A 10053-nucleotide genomic window follows, 5' to 3' on the forward strand; every position below is an offset into this window, starting at 1 on the left:
GCAAGCTGCTCAGTTGTAAAGGAATAAAACCGGACGGATCATCGAGCATCGACCAAGGCACTAGAAACAACAAACGCAGTCAGAGCCCTTTTGTCCCTGCAAGGTCCTCCTTACTAATTAATCGGCAACAATGCCAAAAGTGGGAGTGTTGACTCACAGATCAGTCAAGCGATAGCCGGACACATTCATCCTCAAGCAATCATACCATACAGATAATGTCCCAAGTCCCAGGCTCCAACATCACCATCCCTGTTTATGTCCTGCCCCACGAGCAGAGGCGGTGACACAGAGGTATGCAGTGAGGCAGGGGTACAGAGTTGCCCTGGACTCCTCAAAATCGACTCCAGCTTCCTCAACATCGACTCCGAAGCCCACGAAGACCCCATCAGAACAAAAATGGGAACATCCTGCTAATTACCATCTATAAACTCAAGGCTGAGCTTCCATGAGGCGCTTGGTCAAACAGAAGCAGCAATTGTACTCGAACACAATCTGTAAACTCGTGGACAGGCTCTATACATCACTCTCCCACTACCATCAAGCCAGGTCAGAAACTTCCGTTCAATGGGGAGTGCAGGGGGTGCATGCCAGGAGCAGTGCCAGGCATACCTAAAAACGAATCGTAATCCTGGTGGAGCTATAAAACAGGACTACTTGTGTGCCAAGTAGTAAATGCAGCAAGCGATAAACTGAGCTAAGCGAACCCACAACAAATGGATCATGCCTTTGATCTGCTATCCTGCCACATGTAGTCGTGAATTGTGGTGGACAATTAAGCAGCTCGTTGGAGGACGTGGCTCCACATATATCCCTATCCTCAACGATGGGGGAGACCAATACAACAGTGCAAAAGCTAAGGCTGGTAATTCTCAGCAATCTTTAGCCAGAAGTGACGAGTGGATGATCCATCCGGGCCCACTCTGGAGGTACAAAGTATCAGAAATGCCAATTTTCAGCCATTTCAACTCCCTCCACATGCTCTCTAGAGGCGATTGAAGGCATTGTACATTGCAAAGTCTATGGGCCCTGACAACATGACAGCAATGGCTGTGAAGACGTGTGCTCCAGAACATCCCACACCGCTAACCAAGCTGTCCAGTACAGCTACAACACTGGCATCTATCCAGATAATTGGAAAATTGCCCAGGAATGTCCTGTACAGAAATAGCAGCAGTCATCCAGCCGCCGAGTTGCCGCCCCATCAGTCTACTCTCCATCATTCGTAAATTAATGGAAGAGGTCTTCCATAGTGCTATCAAGCGGTACTTCCATAGCACTAACCTGCTCACTGATGCCCAATTTTGGTTCCTCCAGTGCCACTCAGCTCCTGAACTCGATACAGCCTTGGTTCAAACATGGAAAATAGAGCTGACCTAGCGAAGGGTGGTGAGAGTGACTGCCCTTAACATCAAAGCAGCTTTTGAGAGCGTGTGGAATCAATGAGCCCCACCTAAACTGGAGTCAATGGGAATCAGGGGCAGAGCTCTCCACCGGCTGGGGTGATACTTGGCTCATAGGACTATGCCTAGCGTTGTTGGATGTCAGTCCTCCCAACGCCAGGACATCACTGCAGTAGCTCCTGAGGGTAGTGTGTTAGGCCCAACCATCCTCAGCTGCTTCATCACTGACATTCCTTCCATCATGAGATCACAGGCGCGGATGTTCGCTTATAATTGCCCAATGTGCAGCACCATTGGCGGCTCCTCAGATGCTGAAGCCGTCCGTGTTCAGTGCAGCAAGGACTGGACAATATCAAGGCTTGTGCTGACATGTGGAAAGCAACATTCTCACTACACCAGTTTCAGGCAATGCCCATCTGTAACAAGATAAATTCCAGCCATCGCCCCTTGATTTTCAATGGCATTTTCATTACTGAATCCCCACTATCAATATCATGGGGTTACCATTGAACAGAAACTGAAATGAACTATCCATATAAATACCCTTTCTACAAAATCTGGCCAGAGTCTAGGAATCGTGCCATGAGTAACTTGCTCTTGACTCCCCAAAGCCTGTCTACCATCTAAAAGGCACAAGTCAGGAATTAAATAGAAAACTCCTTGCTGGAATGGATGAGTGCTGTTCTAACAACACTGAAGAAACTGGAGACCGTCCACGACAAACCAGGTCACTTAATTGGCACCACATCCACAAACATTCACTCCCTCCACTACAACCAGACTGTAGCATCAGTGTGCACCATCTACAAGATATAATTCGGGAATTCACCATGGCCCCTTAGACAGTAATTTCCAAACGCACGACCACTACCACCTATAAGGACAAGGGCAGCAGAGTTATGGGAGCACCACCATCATGAATGTCCCCTCCAAACCACTCACCATCCAGACTTGGAAATGTATCGCAATTCCTTCAATGTGGCTCGGCTAAAATCCTTGTACTCTCTTCCTAACTGCATTGTGTGTACATTTACCTCATAGGCTTCAGCCGTCCAAGGGGGCAATTACCAACACCTTCTCAAGGGCAACCAGGGATTGGCAATAAATGCTTCATCAAATAACGAAGCCCACACCCCGTGAATGAATAAAAAAGAAAATCAGCATTGTCATATTAATTGACACTGCAACACTGAAGGGCCAAATGGCATGCAGTTGCTTATATTCCTGATATTTGAATGCCTGCGCTGTGCATTGCTCTTTAAATCATCTCGCTTTCTGTTTTCACGTATTTCTGATAATCTGTCCCTCTAACTGAGTCTGGATTTGTCATCTTCATATTTTAGGCGATACATTTAGATAAAGTATTAGCAATTGCTTCTGATCTGCAGATCATAATTGGATATCGAGAACGAATGCCTCGGGGAAGGCTGCATCAAAGGCAGGTTAAATTACATTAATATGTTTGTTTTAGAAACCATAGCAATGTGGCAGGGGCTTGAAACCAAACAAGTTGATAAAGCTATGGAATAAATTTTATTCAAATGAAAATTATCATTTTGGATTTCAACTGCAACAATTACTCTGGCAAGGAGAGATTGGGAAAGGTACCCAAGTGGCTATGTTATGTACGTTAAAGGACACAAACCTTACTCATTTAATAGGAGACCCACCAAAATTTTGCTGAAGTAATTGGATTTCGAATATAAGCCACAGGAGAAATGGGTAAAGATTTTTTGGTGTAAATGAGATCATCATCTGTCAAAATTAATCGCTTGTTCTGACTAGGTTCAGGAAAATAGAAATAGAAGCATGAAAATCATTTTAAAAAAAGATTGCGTGAGAAAAAACCTTATATTCTGGCAATGGGAACGTAAATTGGATAAATAAACTGGAAGAGAATATTGACGAACAGAACTGAAACTATTTTCAAATGTTATCAATAGGAGAATTAATCAGGAGAAATAAATTCAACTACAATAAAAACAAAATAGCCAATAATAAAACACATTGATGAATAAATCGAACAGAACAAAACTAAATTTAAAGCCTGAAGCCTGCAGTAAGTAATATGACAATAAATGAGAGAGTGATGAAAAGCAGGCCTCACTCTCTCTCTCTCTTTATGTTTCTCCGGCCGTGCCTATCGCACATGATTAATTTTGCAACATTTATCATCACACAATTCCAGCAAACAGATTGAACACATTTAACAAGAAGACCTCAGCAATTACATCCCCGGCAATATATTTTTTTTCTGTCATTTTAGTCGAGGAAAGTTTAATTTTGCTTGGAGCCTGTGGCGCAGATCAGAGTCACCATTTCACCCACTTCCATTCCTGAACTCGTTTTGTTATGTTTCATTTTAAAGTGATATACATGTTCTCGCTTATGTATCCATGTTTTTAGGATAGAGATACGGAACAAGGGTCAGCCTTTTATGAGTAAGATGCGAAGATTTATTTGTCATTCAAAACAATCGATTTCTCGGTCGTTAAGTCTAATCAGGGCATGATTTAATCAATATTTTTAACGTTATTGGGATGAAAGGCTATATGGAGATTGTTAGCTTTGAAGAAAAATGTAAGATTAGATGCTACTGAATTGAACGGGACTGCAAGCTGAGATGACAAATTGAACAGCTCCTGCACCTTAGGCCCCGATGATTATATGTGTTCAATGTGTTTCATTCTGGTCAACTCCTATGCTTTTCCCTTTTATTCTTCACAGTCTGTCTCTGTAACTGAAGCGAATTCGTCAGTTACCAAATTTGCCTTCAATATATAAATAATTGGCAAACAATTCGTTCCTGCTGCAAACAGTAATTCCATGTAGGGGACAGACTGTTCGACGAATGGAGGATCGAAGACAGTTTACAAAATGCAATGGTCATTCTAAAGCCCAATTAATGTTAGAGGAATTTTACAGTGGGTTTTTTATATTGTACTACAGGACCCAATGCGTGCCCCGCAGATGGGAAATCTACCAATGCAGTGGTCGTGAACCCAGAGTTAAAAAAAAAAATCACTGAGGCAAATGTAAGAAATCCTTCCAGGTTGAAATAGATGCACTGCCAATCAGAGAACAATTACAAAATTCTGACAAAGATTGAGGAAGATGTAAGGAAATAACAAAACTCTAAAACAAAAGTAGATAGTTAAGGAGCTTATATTGTGGCAATGAAAATGCCAATTGTGCAGATAAACTGGAATGGAGAGTTGCTGATATATAGATAGAATAACACTGGTGAATATGTATTTATAAGTGATTAATAGCGTCTGGATTAATATGTTCAATTAAGATAAACAAAAACAAGCAGACAATAACATTTCCTTGATGACTAAAAGGGACGGGAGACAGAAATAGGAATTAAGGCAAAAAGCATGCAGTCAGTGCAATGACAATCAAGGAGAAAACGACGAAAACCAAACCTAGGTGTTTAGAAAAGAAAGAAAATAAAAAGGAAGACAAAGGAAAACTTGGAGATTAAATCGTGAACAAATACAACACAGGAGAATTAAAACATTCTAAAGGCCAAATTGACGAAGGGTAATTCAGAATAGGAGCATGAATAATAAGGATGCATGGAGGAAATTGAAGCTAGAAAGCAATGCAAGAGATATTTTCAATCTCTCTATCTGCCTGTCTCTCTCTCTCTCTCTCTCTCTCCCCCCCTCCCCCCACCCCCCCCCCCTCCCCCCACCTCCCCCCCCCCCCCCCCCCCCCTCTCTCTCTCTCTCTCTCCCGGCATCACAAGCTCTCTCTCTAATATTCCTGAGGCAATTTTCTTTCACTCCAACATAAATGCATCTATCAACCCATATATCTACAGGTGTTTTTTTTGCGAGGGGCGGGGTGTGCCAAGGCGTTGTGTTGTAGGAGGAGAGGGGAGCTTGGGTGTTCGAGTGTGTTGCCAGAATGAGGGGACAAACTCTGAGAATAAGAGTGGATATTTTGGGATAAGATGTGGAGCATTTCCTTCTCAAAATAGTTGTGAATCCAACCCCAAAGCTTCAGCTGCTGCAGAAATTCAAGGCTAGAAAATATTGGCTTTAGCTAATACAGGATTGCAAAATTCAGCAAGAAAGTTGATAAAAGTCATAGATCAGTTATCTTCATTTTAGAAATCAGTGGAATATCAAAGGCCGAATGGGCTTGTGTTCGGTTTATTTCTTATGTCAGTTGCGTGTGTTTCCACTTTGTTCTTATTCACATGCTATTCATGCATTTCTGGTAGCCAGTCAGTGCAATTGAAACGTGCTCTCCTAATTGTAAATAGACTTTAAATATTTGACTATGTTGTAAACATTTGCTGTTGTTCGTGGAGCACATTTACATACCAGGAAGAAATGCCTCGAGGGAGGTCGTATCATAGTCGGTTGAACAGCATGAAGAATGACATTTTACAAAGCAGAAATATTGGAAAGGGATTAGAGAGAAATATATTAACTAAAGCTATGAATTGAGTAATATTCATGGATAGAAATCAAATACATTTCCAATACAGCAATCAGTCAGGGGCGGAGGGGTGGGGAAATGGGAAAATGAAATGAGGTCTTTACTGAGCGGAGGGCACAATCCTCAGCTAGTGGACAGCATTTCCGCAAAAGCAGTGGCTATGGATCTAGACATTTAAACCAAAACAGTGCAGATATGTGAACATTGATAGTTGAAACTCGAGGCATGAACCTCAAACCAAACACATCTATTTGTTTTGCAACGATATTGAAAGGCACTAGAAAGAACGAAGATAGGGAGAGAGGCATTGGGACAAATATGTCCCAATAAAAGAGAAACAAAATAGTAGGCAAAAAAACATCCAGATGAATAAAGGAATCAGGAACAATATAACTGAAGGTAAAAATCATTCAGTAAGTAGAATGACGATAAAAGAGAGTATGGCAAACACCATGTGAAGAGGTGAGGTACCATTTTAACAACATGAGCTGCAGCAGTAAATCATGAAGGAATAAATCAAATAAATCCCACAAACATCACGTAATGTAATTTAAAAATAAAGCAAATCCAAATAGGACAGCGACAATAAGGTGCATTGGAAAGAATATATGGCGAGGTGTGGCAGATGTTTTCTATGTCTCTCTCTATCTCCACCCTCTCTTTCTCCCTCTCTCTCTCTCTCGGTCAGTCTTATTTCTGTACCATCCCGCCCTTGGATAAACGCGTTCACACAACCGAGAAAGCACACAAAGCATATTAAATAGAATGAACTCAGCATTCCAACCACATTTTATAAATCACTTTGTCTGGATGTGTCGGACTGCAACAGTGACATTGATTCCTGTATGATTTTGCGATTGAACAAAAGGAATGTTGACTGATTGCATTTAACCTCTGCCTCAGATATGCCACTCCATTTAACCAACCATCTTCCCTAAAATCATTATTTAAAATCTGATCTTGCACGAATGCATCTGCTGGCTGGATAATTGATAACTTGTAGTCACGAAATACCTGTCAGCGATTTAGGTGTAATATATGAAGAATTTTCTTCAATCAAAGGATTGTGAAACTTTGAATTTCTCTGCCGCAGAGAGATGCAGGTGCTCGGCCTATGAGTAAAATCAACACATAAAGTTAATATTTGTTTTGGGTACAAGTTGGGTGAAAGATGTTGGAATTTTTTTTAGAAATGGGGCTAAGGTAAAATATCTGTCATGTTAAAAGTATGTGGGTAAATAAAGTACAAGCAACATGTAACCTTCCCCAGCTCCGACATCTGACCTTCTTCTGACCACATGTCCAGCAAACCTGTAGCTCTGCAAACCTTCTCTGTGTTTGTAGCTCATTTTTCCACAGCCTCTCTCTCTCTCTATCTCTCTGTCTAAATGAAGCTGTCTGGCCTGTGTCGTGCTGCGGAAAAGCGTAATGCGCAGAAGGATGTGGTCAGGGTCTTATTGAAGGAGCAGGGAAATGGAACAGGTGGGGCATTTTCAACTTGTCAGGCTGGGACTCGTGGAGCGCCGCCCTGCTGGCGAGTCCACTATTTACAACCTGTATTAACGATGACCTGTATTCACGTTTGGTGTAGAGACAAACACGGTGAGAATTGTAAATTTTAAGGAGGGAACGAATAGGCTGCAAAGAAATAAGCACATGTTAATTGAGGAGGAATTAAGAGGCCAGTTGCAGTCTGATACTATGAATTTATCAACGTTGTTTCTAAATTTAGAAAACAGTACATTTCTCAATAAGTAACTTTCACAGGATCATTGTCCTGTTGGTTTTCATCTTCAACAAATAATCTGGCAAGGGGCGGTTGGGAAATGGGGGGAATCTTGGGGATGATTTTATGTAAGTTAGAGGGCACTACCCTTACCGAGTTATTATGAAACCCAGCAAAATTGTACTGACGGAATTAGACTTCGAACATAAACCACAGGAGAAATGAACAATTGTTTTACGAGTAAATGGGAACTCCATTTATCTGAAATGAATGGCTTGTTCTGACTAGTATTTGGGAAAAAACAGGAGCAAGAAAATCCAGAAGAAAATAATAGAATCTCTTTGGGGAGAGGGTGGGTGGGGCGGGGGAACTCGTATTCTGGCAATGGGAATGCAATTTGTGTTATTTAACTGTAATGGAATATAGACGAACAGCATTGAAAGTTTTTTAAAAGTGATCAGTCATATTCAGGTGAAAAATGTTCAACTAAAATAAGAACAAAAATTGTCATTTATGAAACACACTGGATAAATTAATGGAGCAGAAAAAAACTAATTTTAAACTCTTAAGCCTGCATGGTACAATGACAATAAAGGAGATGATGCCGAAAAGCACATCTCTCTCTCTCACTCTCTCTCTTTCTCTCTGTCCCTCTTTCTCCGGGCCGACCTTCAAAGACAAGACTAATCTTGAATCATTTAACTTCACACAAGCCCAGAAAAAACATTGAAAATGTTTCACGCGATGACCTCAGCTTTTACATTCCTGGAAATATATATTTTTTTCTGTCATTATAATGCGAGGGAAGTTTCCTTTTGCTTTGAACCTCAGCCGTAGATCTGCCTCACCATCTCACCCACTTCCATTCCAGGCACCGTTCTGTTATATTTAACCTTACAGGGATATATATCTCTGCTCACTTATGTATAAATATGTGTAGCATTGTCTAAACCTTGGCGTTACGAGGCAAGGGACAGCCATTTATGAGTAAGATGTGAACATTCTTTTTTCACTTAAAGCGTTGTGATGCTTTGTACTTTTATGCCGCAGATAGCAGCAGATTGATCGGTGTTGAGTCTCAACAGGGCATGATTTAATCAAACCTTTTGATGTGATTGGGATGAAAGGCTATAGGAGACTATTTGCGTTTGATGGAAAGTAAAATATTAGATGCAACTGTATTGAATGGGTATGCAAGCTGAGATGACAAAATGAGCTAAACCTGCGTCTATATCATATATCCTGATGATCACATGCGTTCAATGTTTTCGCTCTGGTCAACTTCTGTGCTTGTTTTCTCCATATTTTTAACAGCCTGCTCTGTAACAGAAGCGATTTCGTCAGTATACACATTTACCTTCAACATTTAAATATTTGGCATGCAATTTGTTCATGCTGAACACAGTACTTACATATGGGATTCAGGTTCTTCTAAGAATGGAGGATCAGAGATATGTTAAACAACGCCAAGTTCATTCTAAAGCCCAACTAATATGGAGGGAACTTTCACTAAGTCATTATCTCTGTGTTACAGGGCGAAATGCTTACCTCTTAGGCAAATCTACCAAATCAGTGGTCTGGAACCCAGACTTTGAAAAATCACCGGCACAGATATGAGAACCATATTAGGTTGAAATAGAGACACTGCCAATCAGAATACAATTAGAAATTTCTGAGAAATATTGAAAAATACACGATAGGGAACAAAACTCCAAAATATGACTAGCTAGTAATGAACTGATATTGTAGCAGTGAAAATGAAAATTGTGAAAGTATACTCAAATCGAGTATTGATGACATAGAAAGAGAATAGTACTAGGAAATATATGTTTATCAGTGATTAATCGGCGTCTGGAATAATATGTCACACTAAAACAAGCAATGGAAAAAATAGATAAGAGTATAATTTCCTGGATGAATATAAGGAGAGAGCAAGAAATAAAATAAAATGAGTGAAAATCATGCAAAACTGCAATTACAAGGAAGAAGAACACAGCAAGAAGCAAATCAAGAGCTTCGGGAAGAAAACAGAAATAAAAAGGAAGGCAAAGGAAAACTTCAAAATTAAATAATGAATAAATAAATTGCAGAATCAATAAATACCAGAAAGACAAAATTGACAAAGGGCAAATCAGAATAGGAACAGCGATAACAAGGATGCATTCAGTAAATATAAGCTCGTAAGAAATGATAGCGTTATCCTCTGCCCGCTCTTTCTCTATCTCATTCATTCCATCCCTCTCTCTCTCCCTGCATCACAGCCTCACTCTCTCGCTCTCATTCTCTAAATCATTTCAATGTCACTACAGCATAAATGACTATATCCGAACTTTTTTCTACACACTTTCTTGCTGGGTGTGTTGGGGGGTGGTGTGGTTATGGGACTATGTGGCGGGGTGGGTGCGCGGCGTATCGCCAGAATGACCGGACACACCCTGAGAATAAGAGTGGCTATTTTGGGGCTAAGGTGTG

The sequence above is a fragment of the Cetorhinus maximus genome, unplaced genomic scaffold, assembly GCF_964194155.1.
Source record: "Cetorhinus maximus unplaced genomic scaffold, sCetMax3.hap1.1 HAP1_SCAFFOLD_267, whole genome shotgun sequence".
Classification (NCBI taxonomy): domain Eukaryota; kingdom Metazoa; phylum Chordata; class Chondrichthyes; order Lamniformes; family Cetorhinidae; genus Cetorhinus; species Cetorhinus maximus.